The 17,924-nt window shown below is 47.5% G+C and overlaps 2 long non-coding RNA genes across 3 annotated transcripts; one reads left to right on the top strand and one right to left on the bottom strand.

The window, feature by feature from the left end:
• The first annotated feature begins 6,585 nt into the window (after window positions 1-6,585).
• Window positions 6,586-12,688, top strand: LOC123398906. 2 transcript variants are annotated; one of them, XR_006610279.1, is made up of 4 exons: window positions 6,586-8,036; window positions 8,166-8,216; window positions 8,552-10,444; window positions 10,584-12,688. It is a non-coding gene; the product is annotated as an uncharacterized LOC123398906 (long non-coding RNA). The 2 variants fall into 2 exon arrangements; XR_006610278.1 differs by having other exon boundaries at window positions 6,586-10,444.
• LOC123398907 lies at window positions 12,393-13,262 on the bottom strand. The gene is made up of 3 exons (XR_006610280.1): window positions 12,721-13,262; window positions 12,554-12,636; window positions 12,393-12,474 (listed from the first exon to the last, which is right to left on the bottom strand). It is a non-coding gene; the product is annotated as an uncharacterized LOC123398907 (long non-coding RNA).
• Window positions 13,263-17,924: the final 4,662 nt, after the last annotated feature.

Genomic DNA, 17,924 nt, shown 5'->3' with positions numbered 1-17,924 from the left:
GGCCCAGGACGGCAGTGCGTCCTGGAGCGAGGCTCCTCGTCGTCCTCCCATTGGCTGCTCGATCCCGAGCGCTACGGGAGCGGCGGCGCTGGCTCTGCAGGCGGCCTGGAGCACAACACCGACGCGGGGGGTGGCGGGATCTGGCGACGGAGGCCGGCGAGCGGCGAGATCTGGCGCGGGCGGGGTCGGCCGACGTTCGGGTGCAGTGGCTTGACGACGGTGCTCCGGCGAGGCACCTTGAGCAGGGCGGCGAGCAGGCGGGGCGACGCGGGTCCGAGGGCGGCGGCCACCGAAACTCCGGTGGGGCTCCGGCCGGTGGGGGATCCGTCGAGGGAGAGGCGAGGGGCGGCTCCGGCGACTCGAGCTGCTGCCTCGGGCACGGGCGGCGCGGAGCGCTGCGGGCGGCGGCGGCCGGATGGGCCTGCCCGGGCCCGATCTGGGCTCGGCGGGCCCTTGGCGGCTGGTGGGAGAGAGTGGTTGCATGGAGAGGAGAGGTGGGGCGGCGCGGATCTCAAGGTGGGACTAGGGTTAGCTAGAGTAGGCAGGTTTTGGGGTCTATTTATAGGAAATGGGGCTAGGTTTATCCAAATCGGGATCCGATTTCGACCACGGGTTCGTGAACGGATGGCCACAGACGTGGGAATGGATACATAGCTGTGTAGAGTGGATATCCGGAGACGAGAGGGAGAACGGGCGGCGCGGCAACGAATTTTTAAAACACCGACAGACGTCCGACGGTAGACCGAATACGGTGCCGCTACGGTCGACCGTTCGGGTACGAGACGGTCTCTGATCGCGACGAAATTCGACAGGCGACCTGACTATAACTAATTACGACCGCATGCAAAGTTTCACCCCGATCAGAGAAAGTTTTAAACGCACTTTTAAAACAGGGTTTGACGATGTCGTGGGCGCGTGCGTGTGCGGTCGGGCTCAGAACGGACAACGACGAGAACCGGCAACTAACAATGGTTGCAAGTTTTGAAAACTGGCGGCAACGGGATGCCGATGCAATGCTGATGATGCGCATGATGCGATGATGATGCGACAAATAAAAATAGACACACGACGAAAACGGAAAGAAAAGGGGAATCTTCTTGAACGTTGGCATCGGGCTGTCACATGTACCCTTTGTAACTGTTACCGCTAAAACGGTGAACCTGTCTCTGATACTCCTCCCAGTCGTTGTAGACTCCGGGAACCTCACCCTTGTAGACGACATACGACAGCAGCTCTATGCACTAGACAAACAAAACGTTAGTAGCAATTCACAGATAATATATAAGCAATATATAAGTATGCAACAAAAGGATCAGAAGAGAAAAGCAACACATTAATAGCATGATTCATGGTCCTACTAATAAATAGCATCGACTACATATAAGTTGAACGACTGTCCAAACTGAAGAGACATACAAGTTCATTAAAGTTTAATTACAACATGAGCTAATCGATATTTCAGAACTACATAGCATCAGTACTTTCGACTCGACTCAGGGACCGGAGCGTGGATGAAGCCGCCGTCTTTTGTGGTAGTCATGAATGTGCGGTCGTTGTCAGCCAGCATTTGTAGCGTTGTGTCAATTTCACTTTTGGACGGTTGACAGTTTAGGTAGAACTGCCCCGATCTAGGAAGGACATCTTGATAGATGATTTCCGCAAACTCCCACTGGATGCGAAAGAATTCTTGTCTCATGTCCTCGTCCTGGATGGCCGACAAGCGTGCGGCCCATTCTTTGAGATCATTTGGTAGCATACGGTGATGCTGGTCCCGTACGATCGCTCGCATGTGATGGAGGGCGTAGTAGGCATCCTTCTGACTGCCAGGCGGCTGCTTGACGTAGGGGAATGTCGTTACGTGGGTGAACACGTGCTTGTCGTACCTAACAATTGGCCTCTTGAATGTGCCTCCAGATTTGGCATAGCCGGGGAGGACATCATCAAGAACTTTCTTGATATTTGTGTAGTCTTTCTTCGACTGAAGGTCCGAGTCGAAATACGTGGCCATGGAATATTTCAGACTTAAGAGGGTGAGTGTGCAATGTGTGTCACTGCACAAAACACGGAATGTTAGAAAAAAAAGAACGATCGAAATCTAAGAAATCATATGTTACGGGGCGATGAGGGGATGACTTACTCGGAAAAGTAAGGCACGAGGAAGTTATCCTTATCTGCGTTCGCCAGAATGAAGCCTTCGAGGTATAAACTCGCGACTTGCCGGTCCCCAGCGCCGCCCAAAAGCTTGGCGCTCATGTAGAAGGGGTCGACTATCACGATGTCCGGGGTCTTGTCTCTAATGATCTGTATCTCCATACTGAGCAAAAATAGCCGAATGAAGGTGTAGTGCAGCGTATAAAGGTTAAGCATAGCGGAGATATCATCAAACCGCAGGACGATCATACGCCCGATGGTGCTATTGACCAAGCCCTTGCCCTCTCGCACGTTGGCCACGAAAACCCGGTATGTCACATCATTCTCGGAGAGACGCCGCTTCTCCATATAAAGAACAACGGCATGCAAACTCCGCATAGCACCGGTTGCAGCATTGAGCAGATTAGTCGGTAGCATCATCCTACCCGCCACATGCACCCTCCTCTCAATATCCTTAGATATTGGTGGACCGTCCTGAGCACGGATCGTACTCGGTGCCAGCTGGCTTGCACCCTTGTTATTTTTCTTTTCCGTCCCTTCTGCTTCTTCTGCTATAATGGCATCGAGTTCTGCTCAGAGACCACCTTCTTGAGTGTGTTGGGGATGATAATATTTCGCACCTCGGCTATTTGAGTCTCGGTGAAGGCGGTAGCTGGAGGCGTCTCCTGAGAACTGAACAGACGACGCCTGTTGAAATTGGGTTTCTCCGCGGTACCAGCTAGATCGCCATCGTCTTTTGCAGGGTTGGGTTCTTGAGAAGGAGGCCCGAACAATTCGTCATCGTACCCATGTTCGTTGATGTCCTTATCGACGTTGGAAAATGTATCGTCGTCGTTGTTCGGATCCTGTGCCATATGCATGTTTGGATCAGCTGACGGCAGCAGCGTTGCGGCGGTCTTGCCATGGCTTGGCGCCGGCACGACTGGCGGTGTTGTCTGTGGGGTGGTGTCCCCCATCCCCAAACGAATCTGGCTCTTCGGCCAAAGCATGGACCAGTTTAAGCAGGCGCTGAGGGTCATCACATCATCTTCATCGGCCCCAGGGGGTCGATACGGAGGTAACAAGTCGTCGTAGCCCTGCAGCACCCGAACCAGTTGAACCCTATACACGGTGGGTGGCATCGCATTACCGTGGAACACGCGGTTGCCCAGTTCAACGATTTTGGCCTTGGCGACATCGATCAACTCGCCGTCCATGAAGTGCAGGAGAGTGCATGGAATGTTGGCGGCGCCCCTGCAAAAACATTTAGGGCGTCAGGGATGCTCATTCAAAGGCAAGGAGATGAAGTCATAGGCCGAGGCTTAGTTATCATGATGGCGTCGAGCTCGGCTAATGTCGAGGCACCGCCAACGGTGGGCGTGCAAGTGACGGATGGGCCGCTTGCTGCCGAGGTGCCGGCCGGCATATTCTTCCTACACACGGGTGCATTTAGCTCCAATACCGGCGCCGACGCCGGAGGCACCTACAATGCCGCCTCCGCCGGAGACACCGATGCCGGCGCGTTGTGCGAGTTGCTGCTCGTGAAGCTGGGAATCGGGGGCGGCGTGTGTTGGCAGCCCGCAATCCAGCCCCCAGCCCCTCAAGCAAGGAAGGCATAATGGCGGTGATCGTCGCTCCCAGTTGGTCTCGCACTTGCTCTTGGACTATCTCCGGAATCCGCGCCACTTGTGCCTTGAGTTCTTTAACCTCGCGCTCCTCACTTTTCGAGATGGTCTTTCACTCCTTTCGCCCAGCCTTATAGTATTCCGACCATTTCATGGACAAGCCTTCGCCGGCCACACGACCAGCTGACGACGGCTTACTGAGCTTATCCTTGTGTTTCATTACGTTCAATGCCCTATTTAAAGTGGTGTCCCAAGCAGCAGACGGGGAGCTTGGAGACCCCGCGCTACTGCTTTCAGTTTCCTGTGGAAGGAATGTGAACCATTTAGAAATTTGGCTTCATTAATTAGAATGCAACCATATGGAGCTAATTACGCAGGGGTGTATTCCTTACCAGAACACGCTCAAGCTCCTTCACCTTCGGATTCGTGGTAAACTCCTTTGTTGCCGGGTCCACCTTGTACCGGGCCCTGACATAGTTCCTGGTTTGCTTTTCATGGTATTTATCGAAGAGGGGCGGTAGGACTTGCTCGGCACGCTCCGCGTCCTCCTTGTCCCATTTAGGTTCCGCCACCCTGTAACCTCCAGGACCGAGTTTGTGGACCCCTTAGTTCAAGTCCCGCATATCTTTCCCCCATTGACTTGATTCCGCGGATGCGTTGCTCTCGCACTTGATCTTGAACTCCAGGTAGTTAGCTTCACTAATCGAAGGATTTGTCTCCTTGATCTTCTCATAACTATCACCTCTTAGAATCCTTTTCTTCACCGAGGCTCTCCAAGTAGCCAAGGCCGTGCTCATCTTCGTGAGGGCGGCACTGTTCACTTTATTCCCTGAGAGGCGTGTGTTTGCGACGTCATCGGGGAACTTGTATCGTTCATGCAGCTTCGTGAAGAGGCGGTTGCACAAATTCGCTCGGCCTTGATGCCTTAGGTTCTCGGTGTTGATCGAGACGGTGCTCCGGAGAATGCACCCGAGTTGTCTCGCATACCCACCGACTAATTCTTTGGGCGCCATTGGATGCCCACTGGAGGACACTTCAGTAAATTCCTCCTCGACGGTGGCGAGCACGTTCGCGTGTCGGTCCTTCCGTTGCTTCTTCGGTTGGTTGCCATCTGTGCGTGCGCTGCCATCATCAGTGGTGGCATCCCCGGAGGCACCGTTAGTGGTGTCATCCCCGACGCCACTAGGGGTTGCGTAGTCGGGATTGGTGTCTTTCGCGGCGTCCTCATAGCGGTGAGGTTCTTTCTCTAGCTCCTGGGACAGCTCCCAGAATGGCTTGCCCGAACCGCCGACCTCATTGTTGTTGGCCATGTTCGCTCTAAATAGGAAAAAGGCTACTAGAGTTATTGGATGAGATCAGGGTAGTATCTATTCTTCTCAGATTTAGAGAAAAACTGAGAATAAAACATGCAAATTGATATTATGAAGATGAAGATTTGGGAGCAGAGCTTAGGTTAGAGTGATTAGAGTGGTGTTATCATTTCCTAGCTTGCTGCCTTATCCATTATTTGGGCTTAGGAGACATGGGGACAAACAGATGTGCGGGTTTGCACACTCATACTTGGCTTGGAGAACAGAAGGGTAGATGGTCTTGTGTCTACAATTATCAATTAGCAGGAAAGGCAAATGGACGTTGAATTCCCTTCTTTTTGAAAAATGAACGCTTAGAAATATTTACTTTGTAGAAATAACATTGTCTATAAATGTTGATTAATTTTTGTTTCGGTTGAGAATCGGGCACCTTCTAGGTCAAGAAAATTGGGCATGACCTTTGCAAATTTTCTTGACCTAGGAGTGCCCCATTCTCAACTAAAACAGAAATGAATCAACATTTCACGAGAAAGGGGTAACCTTCAGAACACAAGCAGTAAGTTCAAAAGGTGATACCCACCGAAATAAGCAGTAAGCTCATTATATATAGATCATAACCACCAGATGATACCCACCGAAATGATAACAGTGTGCAGTACATTTTTACCTAGGCTACTGAACAAATAAATACGGAATGAGCGAGACAGGAAACACAAAATAAAAAGGCAAAACAGAACAGGCATCCACCTCCTTGAAACCACTTGTAGACCAAACTATGGTCTTTGCACTTTGCACTAGATTCCCTGTTCAACACACATCATAATTAGGATCAGGAAGGTACATACCATAAGAAACAGATTTTCTTGCATATTTAGGACAGTAAAACTGAGCCTAAACTGAGCTCTCTCACGCCATCAGCGATTTCGGCCGTCAGATTTCGTATTTCAATCGTTTCTGACCGTTAGATCTTCGTTAGTGCAAGTTTTCCACGACCTGTGCCATCTGTCCTAATGGGCTACTACTCTGGTGACTTTTTTCGAGGCCTGTGGCTAAATTGAGCTCTCTCACGCCCTCAGCGATTTCGGCCGTCAGATTTCGTATTTTAATCGTTTCTAATCGTTAGATCTTCGTTAGTGCAAGTTTTCCGCGACCTGGGCCATCTGTCCTAATTTAGGACAGTAAAACTGAGCCTAAACTGAGCTCTCTCACGCCATCAGCGATTTCGGCCGTCAGATTTCGTATTTCAATCGTTTCTGACCGTTAGATCTTCGTTAGTGCAAGTTTTCCACGACCTGTGCCATCTGTCCTAATGGGCTACTACTCTGGTGACTTTTTTCGAGGCCTGTGGCTAAACTGAGCTCTCTCACGCCCTCAGCGATTTCGGCCGTCAGATTTCGTATTTTAATCGTTTCTAATCGTTAGATCTTCGTTAGTGCAAGTTTTCCGCGACCTTACTGTTCTGGTGACTTTTTTCGAGGACTGTGGTTGATTGGGCCGCTATGGAAGCCCGGTCCGCTGGATCGACCCCGCATTCCCCCCGCGGTGGCTGGATCGACCCTCGTTTCTCCCTCGTCTCACCATTGGTTCGATCCCCTTTCACCGGAGCCGTCCGCCTCCACGTCGTCGTCGTGGGGAGGTGCTGCTCCGTGTGTCCTCCCTCCTGATCTCTCGAGCACCACCGGCTATCTCCATCGTGCTCTCTCCCGCAGCAGGCTGCCGATCCCGGATCCAGTGTCATCTGGGTTTCCTCATCAATGATAACATCGGCTTGGCCTTCCTCGCGGCGGACGGGCGGAGGCGTGGCGGCAGCAGCGGCGGCGCATCAGGAGCGACGTCGCAGCAGCACATCGCCTCTCCACCACAGCTTCTCCTCTGAAGGCCACGCCTTCGGTCGTGAGCAGCTCTCTATTAATCTCACCAAATAATGGTGATTTGCAGTTATACTACAACCGCCAGCCTCTGCAGCCTATCCAGCCCGCGTTGCTGTCGAAGGAGGAACCATTGGATCTCATTGAGGATTTAGAGTTTGAGATACTCGACAGCTAGCAATAATAAGAGATCGTGGTTGATCTCCCTGAATTCATTAATTTTCTTTCATTACCCTACTACCATTCACGTGGTGTGTAAACGGCGGCCTTAGTGGTGGTGACAAGTGCAGCTACTACGAGTTGGGCTTCCACATCTATGATCTAATAGCACTCGATGCAAAAGCTAACAGCGCCTACCCAGCTTGATAGTGGATTGGATTTATTATCAAACCTGATATGCTATTTTGTCAAGGTCTTATTATGTGATACACTAATGGTATTATTTATGGCATTTTTTAGTCGAGAAGAGGTAATTCCAATCAATATGTTTCAGTCATTTGCTCCTATATAAAAGTGTACTCCCATCTCTGGGAGCATATACCGCCTTTCTAATTTTTTAAGCTTTTGCTAAGTCAAGGCCTGCAGTTAATTACAAGCTATATTTAGTATACATAGGATGATATGCGGAAATAAACTCGTTATGCAGCTATTTTTACGGTGTGACATTTTCCCTTTTCATAGTCATTTTTGGTGCAGGAATTGTTAATTAACGCCGCCGCTTCTGTTTCGCCTCCGACCTGAAGCTGCATGTTTTCTATATCCAAGATGTAACCATCACCACTCTAACACGAGAGTTGACCCCTTTTATCTCTGTCAACGGCATCAATACCAGCAACCAACAGTTGGGTCGGCGCCTCGGCGGTAGATACGCTGTCGGTAAAGTTGCTGCCCTCTACATCACTATGTTATGATGTTTGGTGATTGTGGATTTGGGTATGAAGATGCGGAGGCACGCACAAATTTTTATGCTTGGTTTGTAGGAATTGTGTGTGCTGCCTAATCAATTGTCTCCATACTGATAGGATCTGAACCAGTGGGATTTATACATTTTGTCTAATCCTCTTACGAATTATTTTTTGATACATGAGAAGATGATTAACAAGGTTAGTGGGTAAATACCAATCTTCTTATTTAAAAGTGAAAAATACTGTTGGTCTGGCAGTACATTTTTCTGTATATGATGGCTGATGAATAACCTGAGTTGTGATGCTTGTGCGTTTGGCATGGTGCAGCAAGAATTCCTACTTGTGCTTTTCAAGATTAGTAAGACCGAGGCTGATCGTGTAAGTCCACATTGCATCTGTGTACTCGAATTTGTTGTTTGTATTGTACAATTTAAATGTCCTTTTTTGTATTCTAATGTAATTACTGGAGTCACTATCACTCTCACCCTCTTTTTTTCATGTTACTTGACCTTGGAGATAAATAACACACTGTTTAACATTATGTAGGAGTCATTTGCAGTGGACAAGAGGAATCATTGCACTCAATAATTAACATTTTTTTCTTGTCTGTGAGGAGCATATCATGAGCTTACTGTAGCAAGTGCCATTAGGCTGCATAGTCCATCGTTGCAACTGCTGTTTTTGTGAAGCTTACTATAGATTATATGTTTCAGGTACAAATCTGTTGGCTCAAGTACCATCGGAGATTTCATCGGATTATTTGTGTCTCAATGTTTCCCTATTAAGATCCAACATGTATGTGTGCCCTTTATTGATTGGATAACCCAATTAACTAAGGAGCCGTCTCTCTTTTTAGTAGGCTCTAAACAGTGTAAATAGCATTATTAGCGAACACTGATTGGAAAGGTATGTAACACTCTTTCTCGCGGGCACCCGTGTCGTCCTCCTCCCTCCCCCCCGGGCGGCCCGGGCGAAACCCTAGCCATCAGGAAGCTCGTCCTCCCAGATCTCCTCCTCCCTCGCCGTCAGGCAAAGCCCGCGGGGCGACGGCGGAGGCGGGGCCCTTCGTTTTTCCCTCTGGCGAGGTCTTGGCAGTACGGGGCCGCCCGACCGAGGAGAGGCGTGGGGAGCTCGACGAGCCAGTGCCGGTGGACGCGTCGGGCGCGAAGTCATGGTGCACGGCGGGCGTTGGCTGGCGCGGCGAGATGTGCGGCGGGCGCGACATGCTGGCGCCATGGCGCTTGGCAGGGTGCGGCGGGCACGTGGGCGCGTTGCGGTTTGCTTAGGCTGGCATCCGTGCGATTGCTGCTCGTTCGCGTGCCGTGGGGATGTAGGGCACTGCAGCTAGGCGGGCCAGATTGGCCTCTCCCAGCTTGTGGCTAGAGTGCCTGGTGAGAGATGGCTTCAGGTGCCATTGAATCATGGATGCGTTGCGCGTCTGGTTCGGCTGCCTTTGGCGTGTGGTGGCTGTAGCGGTGGTGTTGGGGAGTGGTGGTGGTGTCCCTCCTTCAAACGCGTCCACGCATGGCTCCTAGAGCTGTGGCGCCATCCAGTTTGTCAGGTGTTGCATGAGTCTCGGACAGACCAGATCCAGCATGAATGTTCCTTTTCTTGCATGCGGCGACGGGAGCTGCGTAGTTTTGCTTGGATCCCGCTTAGTCCTGCGCGCGGCGGTGCGGACCGGCTATGTTTGGCTCTCCTTCGAGCTTTCATGTGCACTGCGGTGCGGAGGATTGCCCAGTTCTGCGCACGGAGGTCGAAGTTGGCCAGATCCGGCTTGTCTCGCCCAAGCCATGCGAGCGGCGGTGCGGACCAGTCAGGTTGGCGCATGCTCGCGGAGTTTTCTGCGTCCGGCTTCGACCATTTCGTTTCTGGTAGTGTTTGCTTGGTCTTGTGCTCCTACTTGGCGCTGGTGGCCTCGGATCCCGGGATTGTTGGTGGAAGGCCCGACTCCGGATGAAAATCTTGTATCGACTCGGTCATTGCCAGCGGTAATGGCACCCTCGGGTGTCGTCTTCCTTGTTGGAGGTAACGTTGTGGAGTCGTTCGTCCTTCCTACCAAATAGCGTGAGATCTCCAGGTGAAAACCTAAGATCAGGCAGGGCCAGATCGGGTGACGACGGTGTCTTAAACATCGTTTTCCTCCTTCGAGGCATCACCTTGGAGATCCCGACGATGGATTCTGATGGTGTCCTCGATTGAAGGTAGAGTATGGGTTTGTGGTGTTGCGGGCGGGTCTTTTTCTTTCTTTTGTTTTTTGCGCTACCTTTTGCAGTGCTTTCCTCCTCGGAGGGCTCTTGTTACACCTTCTTTTGATCAATGAATTTGGCAGTTCAACTATCGACATTAAAAAAAAGGTATGTAACATACTTTATATTTGAGTGAAAAATACTCTTAAGTTTGATTTTCACATTGTGCTAACATAAACTTTTAACTTTCATTTTGACACTACGCTAAAAAAGATAACTTGCTTAATTACAATGACCTATGTTTTTGGATTCAACCGTGCATTTTGGCATTGATAACCTCATAGTTGAACAACCTGATGTGGCTGGTGCAACGAAAAAGACTCCATCGATCTCTGCGCCACCATCAAAGACATCGAGGTACTCTCTAACATATATAAAAATCAGAAATCCTGGTCATAACCTGATTTGCTATGGCTTAGATCTGGTTGCTTTTTTACAGAGATGTTCCTTGCACTATGAAATGGTGCTTTAATTATTTATTATTTATTTATTTCAGTGACTATACCGCATCACTATCTGGGTAGAAAAGGTTCTTGATGTGTTCGAACGAGATCGTGGCAGCTCTTCCTGACCTGATGATGTGCTCTATGCTCTTCCCTCGAAACAAAGACTTCCATATTAATCCTTATCACTATTTTTTGGTGTGGCCTAAGGAACAAAAAATACTTCTCCTGATGGAGTAGCCCCAAAACACAACATGCTGTACCGTACAGTGGTACTAAAATCTTGCATCTCCCGTATGCTAATTCTTAGTATGAATTTATGCTTAATTTATGCTTAGTATGATTAGATGGACATAGAAGAAACTAGCGGGGGGATGGCGCGGCGGCACGCCGCGCCCGTCATTGAGATTTGTTGATAGTGAATGGGATGGCAATTATTATTATCATTGTATATTTTAGGGTGCATTTTAGGTGAACAATATTCGATATATTTGGATGAACGCGGGGAGCATAACTTAGCTTTTACTTTATAACAAGGTCATTGGAGCTGACACAATCATACATAGAAATTCTATGTAGCATGGCATTACATCTATGACGATCATAGATTAAGTACATCTATGACGATCATAGATTAAGGTTGTGCTTATACATAGGGGATCAACTACGGAACAAACTGGTAGGCTACAGGCAGCCCAAGTGATAGCTGTAGTTCAAAAGAGGCAGGAAGTTCAGATGAAAAGAGGTACACATATGTTTACAATACTAAGAACGGTGGTTCTTCAGTGTTGGGGTCTGCCATGGTGGGAGCGTAGTTTGATTTATCTTAGAATTTGGTGTGTGGAGCTCCTTCGTCACTTGGATGGCAGTCGTTGGAGCTGACACAATCATACACAGAATAGGTAGCATGTCATTACATCTATGACGATCATAGATTAAGTACATCTATGACGATCATAGATTAAGGTTGTGCTTATACATAGGGGATCAACTACGGAACAAACTGGTAGGCTACAGGCAGCCCAAGTGATAGCTGTAGTTACAAAGAGGCAGGAAGTTCAGATGAAAAGAGGTACACATATGTTTACAATACTAAGAACGGTGGTTCTTCAGTGTTGGGGTCTGCCATGGTGGGAGCGTAGTTTGATTTATCTTAGAATTTGGTGTGTGGAGCTCCTTCGTCACTTGGATGGCAGTCGTTGGAGCTGACACAATCATACACAGAATAGGTAGCATGTCATTACATCTATGACGATCATAGATTAAGTACATCTATGACGATCATAGATTAAGGTTGTGCTTATACATAGGGGATCAACTACGGAACAAACTGGTAGGCTACACGCAGCCCAAGTGATAGCTGTAGTTCAAAAGAGGCAGGAAGTTCAGATGAAAAGAGGTACACATATGTTTACAATACTAAGAACGGTGGTTCTTCAGTGTTGGGGTCTGCCATGGTGGGAGCGTAGTTTGATTTATCTTAGAATTTGGTGTGTGGAGCTCCTTCGTCACTTGGATGGCAGTCGTTGGAGCTGACACAATCATACACAGAATAGGTAGCATGTCATTACATCTATGACGATCATAGATTAAGTACATCTATGACGATCATAGATTAAGGTTGTGCTTATACATAGGGGATCAACTACGGAACAAACTGGTAGGCTACAGGCAGCCCAAGTGATAGCTGTAGTTCAAAAGAGGCAGGAAGTTCAGATGAAAAGAGGTACACATATGTTTACAATACTAAGAACGGCGGTTCTTCGGTGTTGGGGTCTGCCATGGTGGGAGCGTAGTTTGATTTATCTTAGAATTTGGTGTGTGGAGCTCCTTCATCACTTGGATGGCATATCTTGAGCCTTCTCTTGACCAGCTTCAGCTTTTTCTTGATCACTTTCTTTTTCTTGATCACTTTCGAAGGTGAATTACTGCTTGGCGACGTGGCTGTTTATAATGAGGAAGTGCTATGTGAGCAATTAGTACAAATAGTTGATTGAAGATCCTCTAAAATGTATGTTCTAACCTCTTTTTACGATCAGGTGGTGAGAGTCCGTCCTTGTTTTGTTGTCTCTTCTTGCTTTGTGAAGTGGGCGTTTCGTCTAATGACTGTAAGTAAGCAAGTGGATTAAGTAAACTAAGATGACTACTTGAATACTTATTAGAAGAAGTTTTGTGTTTGGACAATTGTACCTTTCCCGAGGATGCTGGTGTAGTAACTGTATGTTACACCGTGAACGAAGGCTAAAAACATCTACCTTTCAACAAATCAATGTGATCTTTGGAAAATGGAGGCACAAGTTTTTTAACTGAAAACACAATCATAAGAAGCAATCAAGTAAACAAAGAGGAATGAGCATATAAACAATCAGATGGCCAATATGCAAATAAAAAATCGTGCTTTCAAGTTTGCCTGATCGATGTTTCCAAATAAATTTTCTCTTCCTCCTGTTCAATCCAGCTATAAGGTGTTCAGACCCACACACTGTCAAAAGCATGAGAAAACAGAGAAGCATAACTATAAGGTGATAATGTAAAATTTAGGCATGAAAAAATTAACAAAAAGAAGAAGAGGTAAACCTGGTGATAATGTAAAATTTAGGCATGAAAAAATTAACAAAAAGAAGAAGAGGTAAACCTGCAGAAATTAGACGTACACATTTCTTAAATGGATTGTCTTCGCGCTGGATAGCGATGGGAGAAGACCCGCACACTGTCGAAAGCATAAGAAAACAGAGAAGCGTAACTATAAGATAATAATGAAAAATTTAGACATGACAAATGACAAAAGGAACAAAAAGAAGAGGTGTACCTGCTGAAATTAGAGGTACACATTTCTTAAATGAATTGTCTTCAACGGGATGCTTCCCCCGCCGAATATCTTGACGACGGCGCCGTGCTTCAGCAGAGCTGATGGGCCCATCTGCAAGAATCAAATTGTGAATGTACAAAAGGGATATGTAATATAGATAAAAATTCGCGGCAAAAGGCAAAAAACAGCAGCAGCCACACAAATAGAAGAAGCAACCAGAGCGATGTAGGGAAAGAATTGCTGTCCACATAGGCTACAGAGAAACATAGAGTTTCAGCCTATAAAAGAACGGCCAGCACATGGATTAGAAGCTGGACTGCTACCGTCATCAGAATGGCCGCTAAACAAAACAGAAGGTTGCAGAACCAGGACCACCAGATAAATTTAGAAATAGCAAACCAGAGCGAACTCGCCGTGCAGCGATGCAAAAGTGGAAACAGAGAAGAAGAAGATTTAGACCACCTGAAACTGAAGGAGAGAAACAAGGGCCTTCTCGCCGCAAGAAAGCAGAGGATCGCTCTCGCCCACCTCGTGGCGGTCGATCCGCCGCCGCCTCCATGCGAACAGACGTAAGGAAGTCGAAAGAGCACTAGTGGAAAACGGGCCTTTGGCCGGGATCCTTTAGTCCCGGCCTGCCTCTGGACCGGGACTAAAGGCTCGGCCACGTCGTCCCAATTCTCAATGCCTCCCTCGAGGCTTTAGTTCCGGCCCGTAAGGAGCCTTTAGTCCCGGTTCGTGTCCCAAATCGGGACTAAAGGGCTACGCGGTGGGCAGTCCGCATGCGCGCCACCTTTAGTCCCGGTTTGTGTCTCAAACCGGGACTAAAGTCCTCTGCTTATATATAGCACAGCTTCCCTCTCCCCTCTTCCTTGCATTTTTCTTTGATGGAGGATTGTGGGTGTGTGCTAGCTCTCCATTTTTTTTGATGCACTAGAGGTGTTTGTTGAAATGTGTGTTAGAGCGATGCCGCTTCAGTTCACCGAACACAACTACGATATGAGATGCCTGAGCCACGCTTAAACCTCTTCCTCTTTATTTCTACTTATTCTAAAAGGTTAGCAACTATATTTCCTCGTTTAGACCGTGCGGTACTAATTTTTAGGATCGTGATTGTATTTGATATACTGTCGTATAACACAGATGAGCCATCCATGGATGTACGGTGATCGACGCACAACCGCTTACAGAGAAGGCGTGTATTCTTTTCGAGATGCAGCCGATGCGAACAAGCATGGTGGTGGCGATATGTTTTGTCCATGTGTTGAATGTCGGAATAAGAAGGATTACACTTCCTCAAGAGTCATTTAGAGCCACCTGCTTCGGTCCGGTTTTATGTCGGGCTATAATGTTTGGACCAAGCACGGAGAAAGAGGGGTTATGATGGAAGACGACGATGAAGAAGAAGAGAACGATGATGACAACTACCGATCTATGTTCCCTGAGTATGGAAGACAATGAAGAAGAAGATCAGGATGAAGAACGTGAACTAGATGAGCCCGTTGATGATCTTGGCCGGGTCATTTCTGATGCACGGCGAGGTTGCGACACAGAAAAGGAGAGGTTGCAGTTCGAGCAGATGTTACAGGACCACAACAAATTGTTGTACCCAACTTGTGAAGATGGTCAGAAGAAGCTGGGTAGCACACTGGAATTGCTGAAGTGGAAGGCAGAGACCGGTGTGACTGACTCGTCATTCGAAAAGTTGCTGGTACTGATGAAGAAGATGCTCCCAAGAAAGAACGAATTGTCCGCCAGCACGTACGAAGCAAAGAAGCTTGTCTGTCCTCTAGGATTAGACGTGCAGAAGATACATGCATGCCCTAATGACTGCATCCTCTACCGCGGTGAGAAGTACGAGAATATGGATAAATGCCCGGTATGCACTGCATTGCGGTATAAGATCAGAAAAGATGACCCTGGTGATATTGAGGGCGAGCCACTCAGGAAGAGGGTTCCTGCCAAGGTGATGTGGTATGCTCCTATAATACCACGGTTGAAACGTCTGTTCAGAAATAAAGATCATGTGAAGTTGTTGCGATGGCACATGGAAGATCGTATGAAAGACGATAAGTTGAGGCACACCGCTGATGGTCGGCAGTGGAGAAAAATCGAGAGAGTTCCCGAGATTTGCAGCTGACGTAAGGAACTTATGGTTAGGTCTGAGTACAGATGGCATGAATCCTTTTGGGGAGCAGAGTTGTAGTCACAGCACCTGGCCCGTTACTCTATGTATCTACAACCTTCCTCCTTGGTTGTGCATGAAGCGAAAGTTCATTATGATGCCAGTGCTTATCCAAGGTCCAAAGCAACCCGGCAACGCTATTGATGTGTACCTAAGGCCATTAGTTGATGAACTTTTACAGCTGTGGGCCGAACCAGGTGTACGTGTTTGGGACGAGCACAAACAAGAGGAATTTGACCTTCGAGCGTTGCTTTTCGTAACCATCAATGATTGGCCTGCTCTTAGTAACATTTCAGGACAGTCAAACAAGGGATACAATGCATGCACGCACTGTTTGGATCAGACAGAAAGTATATATCTGGACAAATGTAGGAAGAATGTGTACCCGTACAATCGTCGTTTTCTTCCGCCCAAGCATCCCTTAAAGAAAAAAGGCAAGCATTTCAATGGCAAGGCAGAACCCTGGGGGAATCCTGTCATCCGTACTGGTGCTAAAGTATTTGATATGGTCAAATATTTAAAAGTAATCTTTGGAAAGGGTCCTGGCAGCCAACCTGTTCCTAACGGCCCTGATAAGCGCGTACCCATGTGGAAGAAGAAATCTATATTTTGGGAGCTACCCTACTGGGAAGTCCATGAGGTCCGCTCGGCAATCGACGTGATGCACCTGACGAAGAATCTCTGCGTGAATATTCTAGGCTTCCTGGGCTTGTATGGGAAGTCAAAAGATACACCGGAAGCACGGGAGGACCAGGAACGTCATAAAGGAAGAGATGGCATGCATCCAGGACAGTTTCAAGGGCGTGCCAGCTACGCTCTTACTAAGTAAGAGAAGGAAATCTTCTTTGAAGCCCTTTTCAGTATCAAGGTCCCGACTGGCTTCTTGTCAAATATAAAGGGAATCGTAAATATGAAAGACAAAAAATTCCAAAACCTAAAGTCTCATGACTGCCACGTGCTTATGACGCAATTGCTTCCGGTTGCATTGAGGGGAATTCTATCGGAAAATGTTCGCGTGGCAATTGTGAAGGTATGTGCATTCCTCAATGCAATTTCTCAGAAGGTAATCGATTGAGAAAGTCTATCAGAGTTACAGATTGATGTGGTCCAATGTCTGGTCAGCTTTGAGTTGTTGTTCCCGTCATCCTTCTTCAATATAATGACACACCTCCTAGTTCACCTAGTCGAAGAGATTAGGATTCTCGGTCCTGTGTTTCTACACAATATGTTCCCCTTTGAGAGGTTCATGGGAGTCTTAAAGAAATCTGTTCGTAACCGTGCTAGGCCAGAAGGAAGCATCTCCAAGGGCTATGGAACAGAGGAGGTCATTGAGTTTTGTGTGGACTTTCTTCCTGACCTTAAGCCGATTGGTGTTCCTGAATCTCAGTATGAGGGTAGGCTGACAGGAAAAGGCACACTAGGAAGGAAAGCAAAAGTATGTATGGACGGGCATTCTTTCTCTCAAGCACACTACACAGTTCTACACAATTCCACCGTGGTGGCTCCGTATATCGTGAGACACAAGAATATTCTACGCTCCGAAAACCCGGGGAAGACTGACTCTTGGATTAAAGGGGAACACGAGAAGACTTTCGGCAGTTGGTTGCAGACACATCTCATGAATGACGACACCGTTGGAGATGAGCTGTACTGTTTGGCTAGGCCACCATCTTCGACTATATGTACTTTCCAAGGGTATGAGGTAAATGAGAATACATTTTACACGGTTGCCCAAGATAAAAAGAGCACCAACCAAAGTAGTGGTGTCCGCTTTGATGCAACAGACGAGAATGGGCACTGTTTGGAAACATATTACGGGTACATAGAGGAGATATGGGAACTTGACTATGGACCTACTTTTAAGATCCCTTTGTTTCGGTGCAAATGGGTGAAGCTGACAGGAGGCGGGGTAGTTGTAGACCAAAATTACGGCATGACAACAGTGGATCTCAACAATCTTGCGTACATGGACGAACCGTTTGTCCTAGCCAATGATGTCGCTCGGGTTTTCTATGTGAAGGACATATCTACAAAAACGAGAAAAAGAAATCAGCAAAAGAAGATATCGTTCGATGAGCCAAAACGCCACATAGTTCTTTCAGGGAAAAGAAACATCGTGGGAGTAGATGACAAGACAGACATGTCAGAAGATTATAATAAGTTTCATGAAATTCCGCCCTTCAAAGTGAAAACTGACCCAAGCATCCTACTGAATGATGAAGATTCTCCATGGCTACGACCCAGAAGAAAACAGAAATAATAGATAGGAATATTGGTGCAATAATGTAATAATGTATTAAACCTTTTATGCAATGCATGTATGGAATGTACTAAATTTCAAACACTTTTCATTTTCATAGTTTTGTCAAATTCTCAAATACGCAAGAAGAATTTTAATAAACC

This window comes from Hordeum vulgare, chromosome 5H (assembly GCF_904849725.1).
Source record: "Hordeum vulgare subsp. vulgare chromosome 5H, MorexV3_pseudomolecules_assembly, whole genome shotgun sequence".
In the NCBI taxonomy this organism is placed as follows: domain Eukaryota; kingdom Viridiplantae; phylum Streptophyta; class Magnoliopsida; order Poales; family Poaceae; genus Hordeum; species Hordeum vulgare.
This window is presented reverse-complemented; position numbering and strand designations above follow the sequence as displayed.